This window comes from Gavialis gangeticus, unplaced genomic scaffold, assembly GCF_001723915.1.
Source record: "Gavialis gangeticus isolate Ggan-Ray unplaced genomic scaffold, GavGan_comp1, whole genome shotgun sequence".
NCBI classification, from domain to species: domain Eukaryota; kingdom Metazoa; phylum Chordata; order Crocodylia; family Gavialidae; genus Gavialis; species Gavialis gangeticus.
Window position 1 is genome coordinate 14,070,407 of NW_017729014.1, and position 16,485 is coordinate 14,086,891.

General features: G+C 54.0%; 1 long non-coding RNA gene across 1 annotated transcript in view; it reads right to left on the reverse strand.

Annotated features, from left to right (window-relative positions):
• Positions 1 to 10,510: 10,510 nt before the first annotated feature.
• The window catches only part of LOC109293720, a 30,329-nt gene continuing 24,354 nt past the window's right edge, over positions 10,511 to 16,485 (reverse strand). The window contains exon 2 of the long non-coding RNA XR_002096375.1: positions 10,511 to 10,762. This is a non-coding gene — a long non-coding RNA (uncharacterized LOC109293720). The remainder of the gene's footprint in view (positions 10,763 to 16,485) is intronic.

Below are 16,485 nucleotides of genomic sequence, written 5' to 3' on the forward strand. Positions count from 1 at the left end.
CCAGCAAGGCTTCCCTCTGAGATGGCCTCTGTCAGGGTCCTTGCCTTCAAATTACCCCTCAAGAAGGGGAAGGGAACTCCTATAACTGCCGGAGTTTACATAGAGCTTGTGGTGGGCGCTTGAGGTTATCTTAAGGCTACCAGGAGTCCCTATGTCAGAGTTAGGGATGCAAGTGTGAGATAAGTAACTGGTGGGGCTAGCAGATGGAGGCAGCATGTACTTATGGCTCTGGCCTATTGGCTCTGGGGCTAGGTTTAGGGTTAAGGTCAGTTAGGGTCAGGCAGGGGCCTCTGGGCTAGGTTGCAGACTATGGTTAGGCTGCCAGCTGCTAGGGCTGGCAAAGCTAGTTTTAGGTTGGAGCTGGCAGGGAACCCTGCAGAGGGCGAGGGTTGCACCTGGGGAGCTTCTCCCAGGTCAGGGTTAGGGTTACGGCTGCTAGTCTTTGCTCCCCATCCGCCTGCTGGGATTTAACCAAATTAGGGCCCTAGGATGTGTGCCTGGGGACAGAGCGTTTCTTGGGTGTTCTGTCTGCAGCAAACTGGAGGGTGGTGGTGGGGCAGGAGGGGATCTTGGAAAGGATTAATAGAGCAAACAGCTGCCTGCCTGCTGAGTTCTGGGAATGTAAAACACTGCAGCCATCTCAACAGCTCCTAAAATTCCCCTTGACTCGCTTCCTGTTGCTGCTTTCCCAACCCTGAAAGTCTTGGGCTCTCAGACTGGAGCTGGCGAGATTCCAGCACTGAGATTTCTCTCTCCTCGGTCTTTCCTCTTAATGCATCGTTAAGTACGAGGCATAAGCGCTGCATTCTCCCTGCGTTCATCGCTGAAGAGCCGTGTGAAAATCCTGCTTTAGGACACGAGGGGCAATCAGTTTGATGGTTTCATCCTCCCACTGCCTCCGTCTGTGCTGGCCCAATTAAACGAAACCACTGTGCACTTCAGGTGGGAAACGGCACCAGTGAGATGCTCTGCCCTCCAGGGGTTCAGCATTGGCTTGGTGGGGAGCACTGCAAACACGGAGCTGGGGTAGGGACTCAGAAATAGATGGAGGCGCTGCGTGTCAGGACAGTGGTGAAACAGCTCCTGGGGAGCTGCAGAGAGTGCTGCAGGTGAGGGATGAGGCAGCTGCATTGGCATCTGTGTGAGGAGCCAGGAACGCCACCGGATCGGGATGGAGGTGCAGTGCCGAAGGATCTCTAGCGTGATCCGAGGCTGGAAGGGCAGGGAGCTAAAGCAGGTCAGGACGGAGCGAAGTGGGGAATCCAGGATGGGAGTGGGAGAGGCAGGGGGAAGGAGCGTCCAAGACTGGGAATTGGAGAACTGGGTCCTGTGCCCCACTGAGCGTGAGCCAAGGGCTGTGCTGGCGGGGGAGCCCTGTTGCAGAGGGCCCTGGCGGTGAGGACCAAAGGTTGAGGTACATTGGCAGAAGAGAAAGCAGAGATGAATACAAAGGTCACTGCCAGCAAGCTAATGACCTGAGGGTAAGGAGGCTGCTCCTAGCTCCAGGAACTTCTGAACCTGTTCAGAGTCCACGGAGGCATCAGCTTTCTGAGTAGCCCCTGAGCCTGTGGCTTCCCCCTCACTGCCCCCAGAAGGGCTGCACCCTTAGTTGCCCTGAGGGACCGTCCTGCTCGTGGGGCTGTTTCAAGGTGGGTCTGGCCAATGTGGGAGGAACCAGCCACACCACTGAGCTTGCCAGCCTTATTGCACTGAATCCTGGGAGCAGGCAATGCATTACTGGTCCCGGCACCTGCACCTACCCTGAGCACAGGGGCAGATGGGGGGAGGCACTCGTGTGCTTGCACCCCTGTTGGATTCCTGCTCCACCCAAAGATTCAAACCGGCTGCCTGGCAGTGGCTTGACCTCATGGCTCATTATCATCTACTTGGGCCCTTTCTCAGCTCTTCATGCCACATGTGTTAAGGGCCCTCTATCCTATTTAAAGGTCTTGATGTTCCCTCAATCAAACAGGCCTTATTTTCTGCCATGCTGCTGCCTGGGAGCTGCTCCTGGTCAGGCAGCTCCTATTTCACAGCCCTGCAGATTGTCTGTGACTCATTCCAACAACATTATGTTTAGTTTTGCTTCCATCTTATGCTAAATAACCCAGACCTAGGCCCCTGGCTTAGGAGGAAAGCTTGTATGTAATGAAGAAAAAGAGGTGCTGTTCGATATATGAGGATACCCTTCCCCACGTTCACCCTGTTCCAGAATCACAGAAAATTCAGGCTGGAAGGGAGCTCAGGAGGTCACATCTAGTCCAACCCCTGCTCAAAGTAGGACCAGTCCCAACTACATCATCCCAGCCAAGGCTTTATCGAGCCAGGCCTTAAAAAGGATGGAGACCCCACAATCTCTCTGGGTTGCCTGTTTCAGTGCTTTACTACCCGCCTAGTGAGAAAGTTTTCCCTAATATCTAACCTCAACTTCCTTTGCTGCAACTTGAGACCATTGCTCCTGGTTCTGCCGTCTGCCACCCCTGAGAACAGCCCAGCTCTTTCCCCTTTGGACCCCCTTTCAGGAAGCTGAAGGCTGCTATCCCAGCTCTGCTCATGCCTGAGCAGATACTGGGTTTACGGGGGAGCGTGCTGGGCAGGACCTGTCGGCTGTCATCGCAGCCGCATCCATGAAGCTGCCAGGGTGAATCGACAGAGCTCTAGGGGCAGCGACTCCTGGTCCCTGGTGCTAGTGTGGAGGGGTTGTTGGAAAGGGATGGCTCTTGGGTTGCCTTCCTTTTTCTGGGCACAGAAGATGCTGGAGGCCTCCTGGTGCAGTGGGAGCTCAGCCCAGGCTGGGGCAGGGCAGGGCAGGGCAGGGTGGGTCCCAGGCAGGGGTTCCCTATGGGAACCTCTGGCACGTGGGTGTGTGGGCAGCCCTGCCTCTGTGACAACCTCCAGGATACCAGCGCCCCTGCAAGGACGATGCGGGACCCCAGGGTGCCACAGACCCTAGCTGGGAGGGGGACGGTTCGAGCCCTGAACAGCCGAGGGTGGTGTATGGGATAGAAGCTGCGCTCTGCAGGGCTGGGCTGGGCTCCGGCCTCCCACACACGTCTGGCAGTCCCGGCGGCAGGGAAGGACGGGGAGGGAGGGAGCTGGAGCCGGCACACACACATACTGCCTCCCTCCCCGCACGCCTGGCGTGTGCACGTAGGCGTGCGCTCCCTCAGCCCTGCACGCGACCCTCCCCCGCACACTGAGGCTTGCACCGCACATGCACGCAGGCCCCTCCTCCATGCTGAGGGTTGTACCGCGCGCACACACACACACACACACACACACACACACGGCCCCCCCTGCACACTGAGGCTTGCACAACATACACACTTGCACTATGCATGTGCGCACACACACACGCACTCACACACACACACTCCCCTCCACACCCCAGGAGGCTTGCATCATACCCACACACACACGCAGGCCCCTTCCTGCACACTGAGGGTTGTACCATATATAGCACACATGCACCACACACACACACTTACATCTCACACACTTGCAGCACATACACTGCTCCCCTGCACACTGATGCTTGCACCACACACACACACACGCGCACACACACACACACACACACACTTGCACTACATGCACACACATACTTCCCCCACACACTAAAGCTTGCATCATGCATACCACACATACAGACACACACTTGCACTGCATGCACCTCCCCACAAAGAAGTTTACCCTACTCATACACACATACACACTTGCACTACAGGCACACATTCACGCTCCCCCTGCAAACTGAGGCTTGCATCACACACTAGTACTAAACACACACACACACACATGCATCACATATATACACCCCTTGGCACGCATACGCTTCCTCCCCCCACACATGCTGGCACACAGCCCTCTGGGTGCTGCAGCCCACACTCTGTCACCACCGACAGGCTCCCACAGTGCCCACGCCCCGCCCACGTCACATCACACCATGGCAGGTCCTGTCGGTGCCCATCCACACACATCCTCCTCTGTTTCTATGTTCCCACAGATGCCTCAGTCCCTGCACTTGTGGCCACACATTCATTGCTTCCTGGTTTGGGTGAAATCCCGGTTACCGTTCCCAGGGGGCCTTTTCTGCAGGGGGATATCTCACCATTGTTGCCCCCAGCATCAATAAAGGCTGAGCCTCCCCCAGGTTTCCCTAGAATCAAGAGTGGCTTAAAAGCGATGTGCTTTGCAAGGAAGCTTTCATCGGCTGCCCAGTGTTTTAGCCCCCGGGGCTTGAGCTGCCAGGTGAGAAGCTTGCTTATGCTGAAAGGACAAGGCTCAAGGAGCTGAGGTCTTAGAGCAGCAGTGACACTTGTGAGCCCCAGTATCATCGTGAAAGCTGTTGGCATAGCCCTCAGACCCATAAAAGCCAACGTGTCCAGGCTCCCCGTTCGTAGACAAGCCTGTTAGAGGAGGAGGAACAGGGCAAGAAGGAGCTCCTTTCTGGAGCGGGTTCAGTAAAGGGCGATGGGAGGAGAGCGATGCAGCTTCCCGTCTAGGGGCAGTCCTTTCCCCCCATCCACCCTCTCCTCTGCAGCTGCCGTGGTAGATGTTGCTGCTTCTGCTTCTGTTTTACCCATTGCCTTCCCCTGCCCAGGCCATGTGCATGCAGGCTGCCATGCCACCCCCTCCTGGCATCTGCACCATCATCTGCTCAGCAGGCTCTGGGACTGCCCCAGCCCATGGCCCTGCCTTTGCTGCTTTCTGGTAGCACAGAGGTCCCTGCCAGAGGCTCTTGGTGGCTTTTAATCCCCTGGGCTGTGTGGCTGATGGCCCAGTGAGACCTGCCCCGTGTAGACCTTTGCCAGCCTGTGCCCTCTCAGTGGGGGCCTGGCACAGGTTGGTTGCAAAGGGAGCCAGTCCCTCCTGTACGCAGAGGGTCCACATACTTATGAGCTGCCCTTTCATGATGGGCTTTTATGGGGAGCACCCATTTGTTGGACCTCGGCCCGTCCTGGGGTTCGGAGCCTCCCTGGGTTGCTTGCATGCTGACGTACGCAAGGTCAGACAAGGTCTCAGCCTGGTGAACCAGCGCAGCTGCCCCCGAAAACAGCACGGGAACCGCTGATTTATAACAGGAGACAGCTAGAATCATGGGTTTACTTTCAAGCCTCAAATTGTCCGTTCGCAGAGAGCAGACCGCAAAATGGGTGGCCCCTCTTTTCCTGGAGAAACCGTAAAACCCCACTTAAGTCCCTGCTCCAGAAAAGCAAACAAACAAACAAGCCCCGGCATCAGGTTCCAGCGTGCGTTCCCATCCACGAGTCAACGGGAGCCTCGGAGAGCCAGACGGAGAAAATCCGCAGTGCTGCCACAAGCGGGTCACGACAGCCGCTGAGGGGAAAGCCCGGCGAGGTAATTAGGAATCTGCTGCGTTTCAAACAAAGGGCAAAAGCAATCAGGCAAAGGTAATTAAAATGGATTAAGTAAAGCAAAATCATCGAAACAAAAAAGAGGGGAGTCAGTTCAGCAGAACAGGCCAGAACAGGCTGGCCTCCACGAGATGGCACGTACCAGATTCGGGGATTTTCAGATGACTTTGTGCCGCAACGAATCCTATAGGAGCCCAAAGCATTCAAAAAAACAAACCGTGCAACACCCCCGGGAGGCAGGAATTATAATATGCAGTTAGGTGCCTGGTAAACAGAGAGGTTATAAGTGTTTTACTCGAGGCCACACAGCAAGTCAGAGACCGAGCTGGAAATAAAACCCAGGAGTTGCAACTTCCAAGGACCTGCTCTAACAAGGAACAAATAAAAGGGCTGCTGTCTGCGGGCCCCCACAACGTAGAGCTCGGGCTCCTTTCTCTTAGAGGAGGTGTTTCTTTCTTGCCCCTGCGTTTATCTCAAATTTGGTTCTTACGCTTGGATGCGGATAGAAACTGCTTGCAACAGGCAACTCCCAAACTAATTGTGCTACCCCCACTTTGCCTCCCTCCTTTGCACGTGCCACGCTTTGCAAACTTTGGGTGGGGGGAAAGGCTGGCATAGTCGTGGGGTGCTGTACACTGGCTGGCTGCACTTAGAGCTATAAGAAACCCGCTGGAAACAATTGTACTAAAGGCTTCAACATGCAACAATGGGAAATACATAGAAATGGAGCGAGGGATATTTCACTTGTCCTTGGGAAAAGAAAAATCTGTCTTGTATCTGTATTTAAAAAGGGAACTCATGCTGTCAGAAAATGAGTCGGGTTTCCGGGATACTGGCTAATGCATTCACTCCAAGGGCTTAACTTCAGAAAAGAAAAGGAGGGATAGGGAGAAAGAAAAGGAGAGAAAAAAGAACCGAGAGCTTTCCTTTTCCCATGGGGACAACATCTAAGCAAGTGGAAAGAGCTCTGTTTGCCAAGGGTCTTTGACTCCATTTGCTTTTGGTTTAATGTGTCCAAGCGGCAGGATCTCTGGATTACGGGCAGGAATCTCTGCCGCGAGAGCCCGGCTCTGTCTCTGGGGCTGGTTTATTTGCTTTTTAAAAAGCCGTTTGTTTAATTGGTTGTCATTTTTATTGTAACACACCTGCTGACACAGAGGGCTGGGCAGTGTCTTTTTGTGGGGCAGGGGAGGTAAGATGACCATTAAAGGGAGATGCTTGCTTTGACCTCTCCAGAGTGCAACTGCAACACACCATCAATCACGGCGGGTAGAGGCCTTAATCCTGCAACCGGCCCTGTGTGAGCAGGCCCCCGCCGGCAAGGCGAGACCAGGGCCTGTGTTTTCAGAGCAGCGCATTTGTCTGTTGGGTGCCCATGGGCCTGATTTTCCAAAAGTGCTCACGACATCAAGGAGTCAGCCAGTGGTCTGGGTGTTTGTTTGCAAACTCCTGCCCTGTGGCGTCTGGAGCGGGGGGCTTCAAATGACGAGTGGACACCGTGGACAACCTTGCTCCTAAATCTGCTTTAAAAAGGCCCAGCCCCTTGGTGGGAGAGGGATGGGCCTTGTGAAACGGGCTTCACTCACAGGGATGCATTGAATCGGCTCTAGTTCTCATTGAGGCTGTTCAGTGCCGGTCCACTGCCTGGGATGCGACAGCAGGCGGATTACATATTGATAATGCAATGCCCAGGATGAGGCATTTGTATGGATATAACTGGGAAGCAGCCACAGGAAGCAGGATAAATCATCGGGCTTTGGGGCAGAAGCCAACTGGTAACTGTCCAAGGTTGGGGAGATGCCTTCCCGAATGGCAGGTTACACTGCTGGAGGTTGGTACTAGGAGAAGAGAGCCCTGTGCCCGGTGATGGCCACTGGTCAAGGTAGGAGACTGGGCTCAGTGGCTTATTATTAGTTTGGCCCAGACAGGCACCTCCTCTGTTTTGGCAAGAAGATGGCCATGGGGTTAGGGACTGCAGGGTTCCCATGGAGCTGAGAGAGGGAAGAAGGAGCCTGTCAACAGGGAAAGACATGCAGATCAAGTCAGCGTAGCAGAGAGAGAGAGAAATCACGCCTGGAGAGAGAGGAGCAAAGGAGGTAAGTGTGCGGGGGGTGTTAACTAGACTTTGGGAGAGCGGGGATCCCTGTGTATCAGATCTGCAGGGCGAACAGGGTTGGTTTGGCTAGGGATGTGCCTCTGTGTGCACGCATGTGTGTGTGCGTGCGTGCACGTCTGTGTGCAGGCTGGGGGCACTGGCCTGCAGCCCAGATTTGAGGCTGGAAGGCCCTGAGCAGCGAAGGGGACTCCAGCACATAGTCGGTGCGTGCCACAGAGCGGGCGCGGAGCGAGCGAGGGAGTGACAGTGATTAAAGGGAAGCAGGGCACGGAGCAAGGGAGGCGGAGGGGGAGGAGCGAGGATGGAGGTTGATGATGTGCTCCATTGACACACGACAGCGGCTCAGCATCCCGGGCTGCGTGGGTGGCTGCACAGGGCTGCGTGCCTGGCTCGCCTTTCCCAGGCACGAAGCAGACAGCCCACCGCACAAAGAAAGTGGTCATTATGTGACTGGCGCTCGCTCCTACCTCTCCCCGCCTGGCTCCCCTCCCTGCCAGAGGACTTGCAAGCCGCCCAGTTCCTCTTTCAGCTCGGCTAGAGCTGCGCTGATTCATTACTCACTGCTTCTGCAGCCAGGATGGGATGGTGGCTGGGCAGTCAGGCACGGAGCATGCAATAATGAATTCCCAGTGTGCTAGCGGGGGCCAAGCCAGCACAGGAAGGAGCTGGAAGGGGAGGAAGCGTTTTGCCTTGAGCCTCAGAGAATTGGGCAGATGTTTTACAAGCCCAAGGCGTGCGCTGCTCCGCGCAGACCAGAATGTAAACAGCCCTATAAACCTCAGCACCCCTGAGATATACAGGTGGAGACAGAAGGACCAAGCCAGAGATGAACAGAGCCCCTTGAAATGGTGCATCTGGCTTTTGGGAGGCTGAATGAGTCCGCACAGGGTGCAAGATGAGCATCAGGGGGCTTGAGGTTTGTGTACGCTTCTCCGGCCCACCTTAGAGCCCCAAGTGTGACCTCATGTTAGGGTCGAGCCCCCAAGTTTTCTCACTTTCCCTTAACATCTTAAATCAGGCCCACCTCTCCCCATAGGCGGGCAGAAGGGTGCTTCCCCAGTCAGCCCGGGGCCTGTGCCAGCTGCATGGAGGGAGCTGGGACAGAGCCGAAGCTTAGCAGTGCAGTGAGATCACCCGGCCAGGCTGGTGTTTAGTTTGCATCGTGCACCGCCCTAGAAATGGGGAGGGCGGCGGAAAGGTGAGAGCCAGGAAATCTCAGCCTGTGTCTCTGGATCAGTCAGCCACAGCATCAAGGCGCAGAGGGGCTCTTTTGAAGTCAGGGAGGGAGACTTAGAGGTGAGCAAGAGGCCAAGGCTGTATCTACTCTAGAGGGTTTTTTTCTTTTCTTTTTTAATCCCTTGTTATTTTCTCACTGTTGCTGCCCCCGGTCAGTGGAACAGGAGACCAGGCTGGAGCGCGGGATGGCCAAAATGGTCACCAGGTACCTCCCTGTGCTCTAAGTTCCCATGCTTGGGTACTGTGGGTTGGAGGAGCAAAAGGGGCAGGCGTCACGGTCCCCCCGTCTTGTGACTGGAGGATGCTACAAGAGCCTCCCCAGTGCCTTGCAGGGTGGGTGTGCTCTGCAAGATGGCTCCCAGGGCTCCCCACCATTCACTCCCTCCCTTAGCCCCACATCACATGTGCATGTGACTTTGGCAAAGGGAGGGGGACTGATGGCATGGCCAACTCAGCCTGGGCACTGGGACCCAACCCATCAGGTAGGTGAGGGGGACACTGTCTTCCCTCCAAGACTCCAGTGGGCTGCCATTGGCAGAGCAACTTCAAACTTAACAAGCAAAGCCATTGATAGTGCCCAAGAAGGACTGGACTCCTTCCTTCTCTCCACTCGCACTCGGATCCTTTACCGCTTGGCAAGGCTAACAGGAGGGAAAAGCAATGCAGACCTGTCTTCCTTACTGTCCCTAGGCAATGAAGCTGTGAATGCCCCCAAACTCCAGATCTGCTGAGTAGGAAGGCATCTCTGTGGAGAGAAACCAGGTCTTTACAAAAAACTCCAAAGTCTAAATGAACTGGGGGAGAACTTTGCCTGCCTTGGCCAGTTTCCTTTCCAACCAGTCTTATCATTCTCCCTGCCCTCCGCCTCCTCCCCCCCTGCCCGGCAGAGGGGCTGCATTGCAGGTGGAGCAGCCAGCACAATGACAGGGGCACTGATAAGTGAAATGGAGATGTGCTAATTAGTGGCTCTGCAGTGGTCAGATCCTGGGGGGGGGATCAGGCAGCATTGCCTGCCGGCGAAGAAGTTGCCGTGTCTCACCGGCATCCCCACCCGCTGCCTGCATCCCCCTGCGCTGGGATACGAGCGGGAGCCGTTTCCTTAGGAAAGCTCCAAACAGGTGACTCACGTCCTGTGCCTTGAGTTGTCCTTGTGTGCTGCCAGCACTGCTGCACTTTTATGGCTGGAATTTGTTCCCTCTTGGCCAGCCTTGAGACAAGATGCAAACACACCCGTCTGACCCTGCCTCGCCAGAGCTTTTATGGGAGGCCAGCAGGGCATGGCATGTTTGGTACGCGGGGAAGGAGCTGGGTGGTGTGGACGTTCACCCTGGACACTCCCCAGGAGGAACGGGATGTCTTGGGAGACTGGGCAGGGGATAACAGGGCCTCACCTCTCTAGTCCCAAAGCTGAGCATGGTGACGAGTTCTGGAGAAAGGGTTTCACAGCAGACACATCTGCATGTTGAAAACGGCTGCTTCGGCCCGTCCGAATTAGCGTCAATATAACGAATCTCACAAGAGGGGCCAAGGACAGAAGGGAGCACGGAGAGTCAGCCCGTCTTCTCCCTAGACGAGGTGCGGGGAAATCTGCTATTTCAGGCTGTACATAGAGACTGCTATGGGTTGCAAGGCCGTCCGGCTCCTCATCCCCAGCGCACGGACACAATTTTAACAGGGGGGAAAATGCACCAAAATGAGGTTTGCAGCGAATACCTTGACTGCCTTGAGATCCCTTGCCTGGCAAACAGCTGGTTGCCTAAAGGAAGTGGCTGCTGTCAGCTTCACTGGGTTGTTTTTAATAGGACTTAATTGAGGAAAACGAGGAGAAACAGAGGCAGGATCCGGGGAGGGGGGAGCACGAATCTTATTTATTTTTTAAGCATGCTGTGTTCAGCCATGGTGGTGGGTGGGGAGTACGTTTACCGACCCCCTGAGCAGGCAGCTGGGTTTTAATTGAAATAACGTGTGCATCTGGGAATGCCGCACTAGCAAAAGGCTGCAACTTGCAGATTTATGGCATCTCTATGACTGGCTGGTTAAATCAAAAAAAAAAAAAAAAAAAGGAAATAGTACAAACACAGATATATTGTATTGTACCCAAGCAAAACCCTGTGCTTCTTTGAAGTTAAGGCCACTCAAGAGCACAGTCGCTAAATAGGGAAGCTGCTTTATGGCCCAAACTCCTTATAGCCTCCTCACCTGCTCAACAAACTCTTCAATGAGCTGCCACGTGTATGCCGGAGTCCCCTGCGCTGCCACCGGAGTGGTCATACTAAGTTAGCTATATGGTTTGTCTGGGCCAGAACGGCGCCTTTCTTAGCAGACACTTTCCCTTAGACTTCCTAATGCATGATCTTGTGGACATCCCTCAATGCGTGGACCTGACTCTTCGCTCCGTTACAAACCAGCATAGCGGAGTGGCCTAATGGTGCCAAACTGGTATGAAAGCAAAGTGAACAGGCTCAGAGTGGGGTCACTGTGCAACAGGTATTTTTGTGTGCGATCCCAACCCGAGAGCTTCCTTGCGAACGTCCCGGCTTAGCAGCGTCCTCCTTTGAGTGTGGCCATGCGAGGGCAGGCTGGCGTTTGGCTGCATGGAAAGCGCCTTAGCGATTTGTGAAGCCGCTTTGTAAATCGCTCTTGCCCAGAATGGGAGGGAGGGAAGGAATGGGAGTGTGTGGGGGGGAAGAATAAAAAGAGGAAGAAAAGGGGCATTGTTAATTTTAATAGGGTGTGTTATGTTCCTCCTTCATCTCGCAGATCTGCCACACTCGGCGATGACAACCCTGCTTTATGGAGGCCTTGTCTCCGCTGACCCTCCCAGACTAGTTAAAAATCCCACACTGCATAGCAGAGCTGAGCTCGTGCTGCCCTTTTGGCAGGCGAGGGGCAATGCGGCTCCGTTTGCATCACGGAAAAGCCTCGGGGCGCATATTTTTGTAATTAGGCTTTTCTGCTCAGCAGTTTTTGCAGCTGTGATGACACTTGGGTGTCGCCCCCTGGTTTCTCACGCTCTCCCTGCCAAGTGGCGGAGCCGGCTGGTCAGCCGCCAAGGCCTGAGGTCGGCGTGTCAGCCCCCGCGCCTTGTGTACACTCTGAAAAGAAGGTGCTTTTCTAACTCCCTGGCTCCTGGAAGGCAGCCACGGTTCCTTGTCAAGGTCACCGCTCCGGCCTCCGCACGCCCCACGCAACCTGACAGCGGGGAAACACATCAGAGGCGCGATGCTTTTTGTTGCTGCTTGGGAGCGAGGCGACCAAACCATGGCTTCCCTTCTCTCGAGGGGCAAGGGAGTTTCCTCTTCTCTCCCCCCGCCACCACCCCAGCCTCCTTTTCCACGATTGAAAGCAGGCTTTCATCAGCCGGCGAGGCTCCCGGGGGTGCTTTCCCCCCCGCTGCGCGGAGGTGCGGAAGGAGGAGGGGACGGGACAGCTTGGAACACTTCCCGTCTCCGAGGTGGTGCGAGCCTCCCGCCCTCCTCCCTCGAAGCGGCTCCCCGCCGGGGAAATCGAAGCCCGAAGCTGGACACAGGCAGGCGCTGGGCCTCCGCTCCACCGCCCCACCCCTGTGCTCTTCCCCCCCTCTGCTGCAGGCCCGGAAACCTTGCTCCAGCTGCAGCTTATTAAAGCCGGAATGTCTCTCTGGGATCAGACAAGAGCCAGAAGGATCATTAATAACAACTAACTATGCTGCCTTGCGTGCCAGCCCAGTTTGAAGGAGCAGCGCTCTCACACCAGGGGAAAAACCCACCGCCAACACATCCACGGAGCCCTGCGGCCACGCTCCCGACTTCCTGCCACGGGTCCTGTGACGCTGCCCGTGGAAGACCCCGGCTATGGGGACAAGGGGCACGCTCGCTGGGCTGCGTCACCTGCCCGGCGAGGATGTGAGGGGTCTTTCTACCCCTTGAAGGAAGGGTGGAGGTTTTGTAAAGGTATTCGACATCGGTGTAATGCAGCCAAGACAAAAACCCCATAGGAAAATGCTCCCCTCCCTGGAGGGAAGAACTTTTATCAAAATGGCCCCTTTATTAGTGATGTTAGAGGCTTGTGCAGGGTGGATGTGGGCAGTGCAGTGGTCCAGGTCCTGGCTTGGGGTACGAGAGGCCTGGGATATAAGGTCCATTCTGCTATTGGCCTTCTGGGTGACCTTGGGCACTTCTCCATGCCTCCGTTTTTCTTCTCCAGATGAGATCTGTCTTGAGTATCTAGCTATATTCCTTGGATCATGGTCAGTCCTGCACTATGTGTTTCTATGGTGCACACAACAGAGTCCTGATCTCAGGTCATCCAGGCACCACTATAATCATGGCTGCGTGGCCTAATATTTCCGATGAATTCAGCTCTTTTCTCTCTCTGTGCATCACTTTGAATCAGGTCCTGGTTTTCGTGAATGTATACATTGGACCACGGGCAGGCCTAGCGTAAACCAATGCAGCTGTACTGAAGCCGCGTGCGCGGGCTTTGATGGGTCTCATTATTCAGAAAGCATCCATCCAGTAGCTGCAGTGTTTTTCAGCTGACTGCTGGTGAATGCTCCATTTCCTCTATTTCCTATTTATCACGCATGGTGGGGAGGGGGCTACTGGCATCTCTCTAAATTACTGTTTCCGCTTCCTGCCTGGACAGCTGACACTTCCCAAGTGGGAAGGTAACCAAGAGTGGACAACGTGCACCCAAGAGACAAGGTTTTGGACAAAGCATCAGCGAGATTTCTATCTTGCACAGACATTTTCACAAGTAAACTGTGGGTTGTCCAAATACTCATGAGCAACTTATACAGGGGCTGCGTGAAAAGAAGCTGCAGGAGCTCGACCTGCTTCTCTGGGAAACTATGAAGGGGATGACTACAGGTCAGGGGTGGGCAATTAGTTTGGGCGGAGGGCCACTTACTGAGTTTTGGCAAGCCATTGAGGGCCACGTGACAGGCAACCCAGGGCAGATAAATATTAATTTTCTAAATTTTTTAGGGGCCCCACAGGCTGGATAGAATGGCCTGGTGGGCCACATCCGGCCCGTGGGCCACATTTTGCCCACCTTTGCTACAGATCATTTAACTGACTCCATTTTGCCAGGGGTTTCCTATTGTCCGTGAGCTGCAATTTGGGTTCTCTGCCCACACGCTGCGAGACGGCTGCATATTACCTGAGCTGCAATTGCCGTGAAGAAAGCCACTTACCAACAGAGGCAATAAAGGAAAGTGGGAATAGGCCTTGTGAACTGAACTAACTTTTCCCCTAGCCATGGTTTGGTTCAAGAGATTGAACCACCATTTCTGTCATGTAGCTGTTCAGTGGATAGATAGTGTGGGTTTCTGTTAGATATTTGTATTGGTATCTATCTCCAGAGGTTGACCACAAGCATTCAAACAAGGAGTTAAGTCTCCTGGAGAAAACCTGGCGATTCACTCAAAAATCACAAGATAAAAAAAAAAGGCATGTTATTATTTTGGGATTCTTTGTCTTCTGATCAGGTCATACTCTCAGGCTTTTCTTCATAGCCACAAAGCCTAGAAACACATTTTTTTTCCCTTTAAAATGAAACCTGAGATTCTCACCGAAAAAAATCACCTGACTCTGGGAGCTGTAGTTTGAAGCAAAACTCGAACTGCCTTGCGAAGACAAAGTCTCCAGAGCCGGCAACTGTCCTGAAAGCTCTCTGCATGAAAAATAAAAATGGGAAAAGACATCTCCCACTTTGAGAGGGCCTGCTGAAATGCACCCACCTGTTCTTTCTATGGGTTTTTTTTCACGCTAGCATCTTCTGAAGGCGTGTTGTTTCAAAAGGAAATGAGATGAAAAGTTCAACCCCGAGCTAGTTCGGAACCGAACAATGCTGATTTCTTAAAGTCACGGCCTGGAGTTTGGCCTTAGCCTGAACAGTACAACACAGCAGCTTCTGTTCGCGGGCAGCCTGCCCCCTGGGGAGAACGGACTAGGGGGTTTAGCTGGTGCGGACTTTCTTATCCCTTTGCCAAGAGGTGGCATTTTGCCTTATGAGCTAATTCAGCTTCTCCACTATGTGGCTCAATTGCATTTTCTTCTCCATCTCCTTTTTCTGCAACAGCTAAGCCTGCAGGCTCCTATGTCTCTGGGATAACTCTGTTAGCTTCGCGCAAGTTGTGGCAGAAGTTAATTCAGTCTCTTTAGGTTATTTTTAGTGGCCTTCTTCCCTGCTGCCTTAATTGCTTCCTTCCTTTCCCCTGAGCGCTGATAAACTAACTGGTCCTGGGCTCTCTGCTCTTGCAAACGGAGGAGGCTTCTCTGTTCTCAGCACTCATGAGGCTGCTTTGCTCTGCAAGGGCGTTTCTTGCTGAGAGGTGCAGAAGAAGTAGAGGCACTTGGACTTGGGAGTCAGAATGACAGCACTATGTATGCTAATTGTAATAAGGGCAATCACTGTCCTCAGTAGATCCCAAGGGGCAGCTGAAGGGAGAGTGGCACCATTTTACAAAGGGGGAAACTGAGGCACAAAGAAGTGACGTGACTTGGACAAGGCCACCCAGCAGGCTGTGGCAGAGCCAGGGAGGGAACACGGGGTTCCCGAGTCTGCACGCAGTAGACCACACTCCTACTTCTGTCATCCTTTCTGTTCAAGGCTCTCAGCACTCTGTATGCCAACACTATCCACCCTTCCCAGCCATGGAGCAAGGGGCTTTATTTCAAGGAACTCCATGGGCCACAATCCCTCCCTAAACAAGTCCCTAGGCTTGGGCAGAGCCCAGCAGCATCTTGTCCAGCTGTCTCCGTGGTGCTGTGAGAGTCCTAGTGAGGGGATGTAGCGTGGCAAAAGCCCGAGTTGCCACCCCTTCTTCCCTGGTGCTGCAAGATAGGCAATGGCACCCTGAGATCCTCCTGCCTCCTGTGGAGACAGGCCCAGTGCTAACACCTGGGCTGTAGGCTGCGAGCTCATAGTGGGAATAACAAAATGCAATTGTCACTTGTCATGCAGTGGCTTTTGAGGGCCATGGTTAATGCAGACCTAATGTGAACCCTATTGAGTAATGCTCTTACTGTGCCCACAAGGGCGACAGGAGATAGAGGACCCCTTTCACAAGCAGGAGGTCAGAGCTGGGAATGCAGCCTGACTTCAAACGCTACGTCCCGTATCCTAGTAAACACAGAACAGCCCATGCCCATTACGGAGGGTGTCATCAGGCTGCTCAAGACACATGTGCCCACTGCAGGATTTTCTAGATGCTCAAACAAATGTTATCCAGAGGGTTTTACAAAACAGCACAACCAAAGAGAGAGAGAGAGAGAGTACCAGGAGAAGAGAAAGGGAGGGAAGGATGAGTTTCATATCTGATCAGGAGGAGTAATAGGATGAAGGGACACAGGAATAACTGTCCCAAACAGAATGAGTGGCAAAGGAAAAGGCTCTTGGCTTGAACAATGGACACATTATACGAAGGGACAGAACAGAGGCCTGTGCTGAGCAAGAGGACGGACCAGAGATGGAGAGGAAGGAGGGTCTCACGGGTGCTGACATGGGGCCCCGGAGAGAGACAGGGACTCAATCCCCTGCTTTGTCACAGACTTCTGATGGGATCTCGGGCAAGTTGCTTCATCTCCGAGTGCCTCCGTGCCACATCTGCATGGGGGAGTTGTGAAGACAAACTCACATTGTTAGCTGCTTGGACGCTGCAGTCATTAGGACCAGACAAGCAGAGCTAGACAGAGGACCAGACAAAAAGGGACACCACTTGGCTGCTAACAATGTTTCATAGTTTCACAGTACGTAGGGTCGGAAGGGACC